At 37.5% G+C, this 9,382-nt stretch overlaps 1 pseudogene; it reads right to left on the minus strand.

Moving 5' to 3' along the window:
- Nucleotides 1-2,507: 2,507 nt before the first annotated feature.
- On the minus strand, nt 2,508-4,971 carry LOC121498146 (annotated as a pseudogene).
- Between the last annotated feature and the right edge of the window lie 4,411 nt (nt 4,972-9,382).

The following is a 9,382-nucleotide window of genomic DNA, read 5'->3' on the forward strand; positions in this document are numbered from 1 at the left end:
AGAGGTTATCACATTGGTCTTCAGAGAGTTTCTATGATTTTTGACTCTATAGTAGTTTCAGAAGAAAAGACTTTTATTCAGTTCCAGTTTGTCAGCTATAAAATAATCTATAAAGAAATATGACTTGTAATGACTAGTTTCTGAGTGGATTAGTCCTAGGGCCAAAGTATGAACTTTCCTAAATCTTTTCAGAAATTAAAATGATACCAGCATCATAGTATTTCAGATATTTGACAAAGGTTTTAAAATTCTTTCTTTTTTATTCATTTCTCCTGATTTTTTTCTCTAATGTTGAGGACCATAAGGTTGACAATTTAAAGTTTCTGAAATGTGCAGGACAAAAGGTCATTTTTCTCATGTAAAAGAGCTGGTATCAGATGTAACCTTGTGAAAACCATGTTTGATGCAGAGAATAAGGTAGGAAGCCACTACTTTTATTAGTTCTAAAAATTTTGATCTGCTAGATGAAATCTTGATTGTTTTCTTGTGACAAAGGGTAGAAATGGACACTTTTAGTATAAATAGTTGGTTTTAATGTCTAGGAGCCTGATATTATTTCAAGGCATGACTCAAAAGCATCCAGCAAGGGGCATCTCACTGTCTGAGTGCTGGAGACAGACCACCCTCCATTCATACTCCTACCACTCTCAATTTTGTTTACTTGTTTTCAAGCCTGTTTCCTATGGAAATAAAATACACCTGGGAGGGTTCAACTATTGAGAGAAGTCAGTAAAATCTATGAGTAATCACTGCCAATCACACCCCTGTGTGCTACTGCATATCATAGGGTAAGAGTGGAGGGAAGAGGAATCAAACTACTAATATTATTTTTAAGTCCATAAATTGCAAATGATCCTATTTTTTTGGTAAGTTCCTAAATATAAAGCCAGTGTTAAGTACTTAGAAGTAGTCTATGCAAGGAAGAAGCACAGGTAAAAGGTAATTACTTCAAAGAAAGTTTTACAGTGCCTGAAGAAAGCTCAGTATCAACAGTCAGTTTGGGAAGAGAAACTAGTGGCTTGATAATGGTTGCTTATCCAGCTACACTACAGGTATTCATATGGCTTAGTATTATGTCTCAGGGCCTTTCTTTTTAGGAAAGGAAAATTTCCTGGACTAGATTTTAAATTTTAAAAAATCAATAATGACATGATATTGCACAAACACAAGAGAATAGTAAGGAAATATAGGAATAATCCCTATAGCATATTGGTTTCATGCCTCATTATGGTAGGCAGTAGTTTATTTTCTCCCCAAAGAACAAATCATTGTATTCTTCTACAAAGGCACATTTGTGGGTCTGAAAGATGATAAGACTTGAGAGACTCTTAAAATAGTCTGCCAACTGAAGATGTATTTGTTTAAGGGCATTATTCTGAGGAAAGGGTCACAACTTTATCTAAATCTCAAAAGGTGACATTACCCAAAAGTGCAGACATCATTAGTTTGAGAGTTTTAAGAACAGTGTTACCATCACTGTGTTACATGTGATTTCTTTAGTCTACATTTCCCAGAGGGACTTAAAACTATTACCATAAAAATTAACAAACTTTTCACTCAGTCCAGTAAGTTTCTTTAAAACAAAAGCATGTGGTATTTATCATGTATTTGTTAGGAATGAATGTTCTTGACCTTTTTCTCATACTTGGTCCAAATAAAGATAAAAGTTACTAAACTCAGAAGCTTTCTGATAAGTTCATGATAATTCCCAAGTGACTTCAATGGTTTTTTGTTGTTGTTGTTGTTGTTGTTGTTGTTGTTAACACTATTGAGCTTACACAAATGTGATACTGAGAATGAAGATTGAAGTAGATGTTTGTGAATTTAACCTGTCATTTTTACTTTGAGGCACAAACAGGAGTCTAATTTTGCAATGCCACTCTTCTCAGAAATGGACCTTCTGGCCTATTTAAACCTTATTTTGAGACTAAAAAGACCAGCTGAAAATTTTTATCTTTAGAAAACATGGAGAAAAAAATAGGAATGAATCACACAACATTGTCATTCTGGATGTATTAACGCCCTATAACAGGAAAATATGGATCCTTTGAACCATCTCAAATTCTTCAGCAGATTACCCAAATAGCAGATGTTTGTGAATTTAACTTGTCATCTTTAAAGGCAATATCTAATTGTTTTCCTTCATTCCAGCAATAAATAGCTCTATTCACAAGGAAGGTCAATGTTACTCAAATTCCTTCTATCAACAAAATGTTGATATTTTTATTTCGTTTTATTTTTAGTTTTTATTTTTTATAAAACTGTATCTTCTTTATTTTGCATATTTTAATCTCAAAATAAAATAAACAAACACCACAATACACATCCAAACCCCTTGTTAAATTTCATGAGGGCTAGGGCTTAAGGCCCGTCTTTCCTGCCTCAAACAAAGACAGGAGGGGAAAAAATCCACTAGACATCAGCAGAGGGAACTAGGTGAACTGGGGCTACTCAGGGTTGCTGGGGAGCCATGGGGACACAGAGGGCACAAGGTCTGCGGGGAGAAATTAGTTGACTTCTTCCATGCGAGAGGCATCCACATCACCCTCAAGCGGAGGGATCTCATCAGGAACAGCAGCACTGGGTTCCTCTGCTGTCACTTCATCTTCATCAATGCCCAGGCCTAGCTTGATCATGCGGTAAATATGGTTGGAGTGAGTCTGGGGATCCTCCAGTGAGAAGCTGGAGGAGAGCAGAACTGTTTCAAACAGCAGCACCACCAGGTCCTTGACAGCCTTATCATTCTTGTCTGCCTCTGCCTTCTGCCGCAGCGTCTCCACAATGGGGTGGTCCGGGCTGATCTCCAGGTGCTTTTTGGCCATCATATAGCCATTGTAGAGTTGTCCTGGAGTGCCTGGGCTTTCATGATCCGCTCCATGTTGGCAGTCCAGCCATAGGTGCTAGTCACAATACAGCAGGGTGAAGCCACCAGCCTGTTGGAGAAGGTCACCATTTCAACCTTCTTATCCAAGATTTCCTTCAGAGTTTGCAGAGATTCTCAAACTTGGCCTTACTCTCCTCCATTTTCTTCTTCCCCTCAGGCAACTCCAGGCCCTCCTTGGTAACTGAGACAATACTCTTCCCATCAAACTCCTTGAGCTGCTGCACACAGTACTCGTCGATAGGCTCTATCATATACAGTACCTCGAAGCCCCATTTCTGCACTTGCTCTACGAAAGCAGAGTTGGCAACCTGCTCTTTGCTCTCACCAGTGATGTAATAGATGGACTTCTGAGTCTCCTTCATATGGGACACATACTCTGAAAGAGAAGTCATCTCATCTCCAGATTGGAAAGTGTGGTAATGCAGCAGCTCAGAAAGGTGGCACCGGTTAGTGGAATCTTCATGGATTCCAAGCTTTAGGTTTTCAGAGAACGCCTCATAGAATTTCTTATAGTTCTCCTTGTCTTCTGCCAATTCAGAGAAGAGCTCAAGGCATTTCTTCACAATATTTTTGCGAATGACCTTCAAGATTTTGCTCTGCTGGAGCATTTCTCAGGAGATGTTCAGGGGCAGATCCTCGGAGTCAACCACACCACAGATGAAGTTGAGATATTCTGATATCAATTCATCACAGCTGTCCATGATGAACCGATGGCGGACATAGAGTTTTAAGTTGTTCTTTTCCTTCTTGTTCTCAAAGAGGTCAAAAGGATCCCACCAAGGGATGAAGAGCAATGCCCTGAATTCCAACTGACCTTCTACAGAGAAGTGCTTGACTGCCAGGTGATCTTCCCAGTCATTAGTAAGCTCTTGTAAAACTCTCCATATTCCTCCTGGGTGGTGTCTTCAGGGTTTCTGGTCCAAATGGGCTTGGTCTTGTTCAGTTCTTCTTGATCAATGTATTTTTCCTCAATCTTCTTTGTCTTCTTTCTCTTGTCCTTCCCACTATCATCCTCCTCATCTGAACCCACATCATCAATCTTGGGTTTCTCCTTATCATCTTTATCTTCTTCCTCCTTCTCCCCTTTCTCCTCTTCTGCCTCATCATCACTAATTTCTTTCTCTCATTCCTTCTCCAAATAAAGGGTGATGGGATAACCTATGAACTGTGAGTGATTCTTCACCACTTCTTTGACACATCTCTCCTCTAAATATTCTTTTTGGTCTTCTTTAAGATGGAGGATCACTTTGGTACCCTGGCCAATGGGCCAATGGGCTCACCATGGTCTTTCACACAGTGAAAGAGCCCCCAGGGATCCCTGGATGACTCAGTGGTTTGGCGCCTGTCTTTGGTCCAGGGCCTGGTCCTGGAGTCCTGGGATCCAGTCCCACATCAGGCTCCCGGTATGGAGCCTGCTTCTCCCTCTGCCTATGTCTTTGCCCATCTCTTTCTCTGTATATATCATGAATAAGTAAATAATTTTTTTTAAAAAAAAAGAAAGAAGGAAAGAAGGAAGAAAGAAAGAAAGAAAGAAGAAGAAAGAAAGAAAGAAAGAAAGAAAGAAAGAAAGAAAGAAAGAAAGAAAGAAAATAAAGAAAGAACCCTCAGCAGAAGACTCCCATGCATACTGCTCATAATTATTGTACTTTGTGATAGCAACCACTTTCTCTGCCACCAAATAAGCAGAATAAAAGCCAACACCAAACTGTCCAATCATGGAGATGTCTGCACCAGCCTGAAGAGCCTTCATGAATGCTTTAGTGCCAGACTTGGCGATGGTTCCCAAGTTATTTATGAGATATCAGCTTTGGTCATACCAATGCCTGTGTCCACTAGAGTCAGGGTGTGTTCCTGGTGGTTATGGATGATGTCAATTTTCAGGTCTTTACCGCTGTCCAACTTGGAAGGGTCAGGCTTTCATAGCAAATCTTGTCCAAGGCATCAGAAGCATTACTGATTAACTCTCGAAGAAAAATTTCCTTGTTAGAATAGAACGTATTGATGATAAGGGACATGCGCTGGGCAATTTCTGCCTGGAAGGCAAAAGCCTCCACCTCTTCCTTTCCATGGTGCACTTCCTCAGGCATCTTAAAGGAGAAGAGCTGCAAGTACTACAGACCACGGTGGGCAGGGGCTGTGTCCCGCTCCCCGCACCAAGGCAGCAGCGGGGGGCGGGGGGTGACTCAAGAGACTATTTCGTTTTAGAGTAAGATCAGTTACCATTGGTCTTGGTAGCCATGTATCTATGTTAAAACAATCAGGACAACAGGACAAAGACATGAAATAGAGAACCACAAACTCCAAGTTTATCCTTCTGGTGGTAATAGTTTTTAATGTCTCTATACAAAGTATAATCTCTAAGATGACTTTTCTTTAATTACAATTTTGGGTTTTTTTAATTAAAAAAATTTTATTGGAGTTCTTTAATAACAGTTTTGAATATTTCCTTTCATGTAGCAACACTCTGACTCAAAGAGTCAATTCTTGTTTAATTAGTTTTTTTCTTTTCTTTTTTAAAGATTTTATTCATTTTTTTCATGAGACACACAGAGAGAGGCAGAGACATAGGCAGAGGGAGAAGCAGCCTCTCTGAGGGAAGCCCAATGCAGGACTTGATCCCAGGACCCCAGGATCATGACCTGAGTGAAAGGCAGATGCTCAACCACTGAGCCAGCCAGGCACCACTAAGTTATTATTTTCTATGTAGTTTCTTGTTCTCAGCAATTCAAGCATTCTGCCAATCTTTAGAAAATAAATAAAATAGAATGAAACAAAAATCTGTTAGAGTTTCTATATTACTCCAATTACTGATGAGCAAATTTGAAAAGTAGTCTAAAGTGAAAATTTTACAATATAATTTTACTTCGTTAACAATCTTGTTCCTTTCAAGAAACATATACATGTGTTTGCCATTCTCCAGTCAAGTGCTTTTCATACTTTAGTTCAGTTACTCATCATAATAACCTCTTGAGATGGATACAATGATTATCCATTACAAATAATTTAAAAAGGATTTTCAAACTTTAAGTAATGTACTCAAGGTTGTAAAACTTGTAAATCATACTCCTAGGACTTGTAATCAGGCAGTTCATAAAGTTCTGAGCTTTTAACCCAAAAGTTTTGTTTACCTCCTATTTAGCCCTATTATCATTCTTTGTCTCACTATTTATTTTTCACTAAATTATGGTAATTTCTTTAGCTTTCTTTGGTTTGTATTTTTTATGTGTCTTTTTCCATTACTTAATATTCAACATTTCTTTGTTCTTATTTTTAGGTATATCTTTTAAATATAGCATGTTGCTGGATTTTTTAAAAACAAATCTGATCATTTATGTATTTTAATTGGCAACTTGAATTGCAACTATGATGATTACTGATATATTTAGATTTATCTTTATCTTACTTTGAGCTTTATGTATATCTTGCTTTTTATAGTTTTGTTCTCTTTTGTTATTTCTTGCTTTTTTTTCTCTTTTCCTTTTTCTCCTTTCTTTTTTTCTCTTTCCTTATTTTTTTTTAAGATTTTACTTATTCATGAAGACACATAGAGAGTAGCAGAGACATAGGCAGAGGGAGAAGTAGACTCCTAGAAGGGAGCCTGATGTGGGACTCCATCCCTGGACCTGAGATTACACTCTGAGCCAAAGGTATAACCACTGAGCCACCTAGGCGTTCCTCTCTTTGTTATTTCTTGACTCTGGTTTGCTTGTTTTTATATTTTGTCTTTTTAAAAGTTATGACAATTTATACATTGTGATTTTAATTTCTATATAAATAATATTTGCTTAGGTTACTATTATTATCATTTGCTTTGCACTCTACTCTTCTTGTATCTAAGTTGCTTTCTTTCTTTCTTTCTGAAATATATCTTTCAGAAGTTCTGTTTCTGTTGGTCTGTTGGCGGTAAACACTCCATTTTATCATTCCATTATATTCACTTTTGTTGTTGTTGAGAAGTATACTATCAATTTTTTTAAAGGAACTTTAAAAAGAAATACATTAGATGGGATCCCTGGGTGGCGCAGTGGTTTGGCGCTTGCCTTTGGCCCAGGGCGCGATCCTGGAGACCCGGGATCGAATCCCACGTCGGGCTCCCGGTGCATGGAGCCTGCTTCTCCCTCTGCCTGTGTCTCTGCCTCTCTCTCTCTCTCTCTGTGACTATCATAAATAAATAAATAAATAAAAATTTAAAAAAAAATTTAGAGCCCTTAATCAGTGGGGTTACTCATTTAAAAAAAAAAAAAAAGAAAGAAAGAAATACATTAGCACACATGAAAAGTTTTGAACAACATATAATTGTAAGAGACCATTCAATGTCAATATCCTAGATGAATGATATATCCTCAGACACTTTTCCTAAATTAGTTCACCATATAATTCAGTTCACTACATAGGAGAAATGGCTATAAGTAAAATAATAATATGTGAAAAATAATAATAACTATGATAATTGGGTGTTTATTCCTCCAGATACTTTTCTAAGGCCTAAATCAGTTAGTTTAATCATCGCTATGATGTGTCTAGGTACATTTTTTTTTTAATTCTGTTTCAGTTATGAAGTCCCTCTTTAACTCATGGGTTTTCATTTTTAACTCCTTTGTAAAAATCCCTGCCATTTTCTTTCAAATATTTTTTGTCACATTTTTTAAAGTTCCACTAACACATATGTTAAATCTTTTTATATATCTTTTGCTTTTTTAAAAAATAAATTTTCTACCTTTTAGGCTTTCTGAAATATCTTTAAGTTTATGAATTTTCTCTTCAGCTGTGTACAATCTCCTATTAAAAATATTTACTGGGTTATTAAGTTCAATTATTGCACTTGAAAGCTCCAAAATACCTGTTTTAGATTTGTTTTTATGATCTATTTCTTCTCTTGGTTTTAAGCTGTGTGAAATTATATCCTGTTATGATTGAAAATTTTGTTGAACTCTAGATTGGTCTATGAGGAAATTATAAGATGCAGATCCAAATAATGTTTTCTTCCATATGGGGTTTACTGTTACTTTTGGCAAGCAGTTAAGTTAGGTGCAGATTAACTTAGTACTAATGAGGGCTGATCCAGAGCAGGACTTCTGAATTTTTTTTTAAATTTTTATTTTTTTTAATATTTTTTAAAGATTTATTTATTCATGATAGGCATAGAGAGAGAGAGAGAGAGAGGGGCAGAGACACAGGAGGAGGGAGAAGCAGGCTCCATGCACCGGGAGCCCGACGTGGGATTCGATCCCGGGTCTCCAGGATCGCGCCCTGGGCCAAAGGCAGGCGCCAAACCGCTGCGCCACCCAGGGATCCCCAACTTCTGAATTTTTAAGAGCTGATCTACTTCTGAATCACTCCAATTACTTGCATGCACACACACTTCTGCATTTTGGTGTACATTCTTCATTACAATACATATTGTAATGCCTGACTGCCTAGCATAGAATAGACAATACACTGTGAAGAGAGACATAGTTTTTAAATAAATTATTATGTTTCAGGCACTCTTTTAAGTACCTTATATCTACTATGATACTATTAGTAAAATCCCTACGAAATTACATTTTACAAATGAGTATAGAGATATCAAACAACTTGTAAAATTTTGCGTAAGTGTAAATGGTAAAGCCAAGATTAAAAACCAAGTTTGTATGAAAGAAAACATTATTATTTTTTTTAATTTATTTTTATTTATTTATGATAGACGTAGAGAAAGAGAGAGAGAGGCAGAGACACAGGCAGAGGAGAGGGAGAAGCAGGCTCCATGCCGGGAGCCCGACGCGGGACTCGATCCTGGGACTCCAGGATCGCGCCCTGGGCCAAAGGCAGGCGCTAAACCACTGAGCCACCCAGAGATCCCCCGAAAACATTATTATTTTATTGCTTTCTTTATACTAATGCTCTCTATTTTTTCCTTTTCATTTGTTTTTCATTTTTCCCCCTCACACTCACTCAATCTCACTTTTCCTCTTTCTCTTCCCCTTTCCTTTTTTTTTCCTTAAAAAAATCTAAGGAGAAAACATGATCTAATGACATTTTCAGCCTATATTCTGACTAGCTACAGTACCAACATAGGTGAAACTGTACCTTATGATGACACTGGGGAGTCATAACAATTAGGAGAGGCTAACTCTGCTACACATCATCTGTTATACTATCAGAATTGTTCTCCAGTAAGACCTCTTAATGATACATGTTCCTGGCCTCCCAGTTTACCACAAATCTATTCATTTCCTCTTTTCTCCTACCTTAGACACTTAAACTTTATCTTTGATTGGGAATGACATCCACATCCTAAATGTATCTATAATTGCAGTTTTGCCAGGCTCCAGTCCATTCTCCAAAGACTGCTCTTTCTAAAAAGTAAAATTTTCCATGATAATATATCTGCCAAAAGGCATCGGTGCCCTTATATATCCCTCAGGGCAATCCTCAGAAGGGAACAGAAGCCCCATCTTGCTTGTTAGCCTCTCTACACATTTTCCATAGTTCTTTAATATGTCATGTTCTCTTTGT

The sequence above is a fragment of the Vulpes lagopus genome, chromosome 8, assembly GCF_018345385.1.
Source record: "Vulpes lagopus strain Blue_001 chromosome 8, ASM1834538v1, whole genome shotgun sequence".
Lineage (NCBI taxonomy): Eukaryota > Metazoa > Chordata > Mammalia > Carnivora > Canidae > Vulpes > Vulpes lagopus.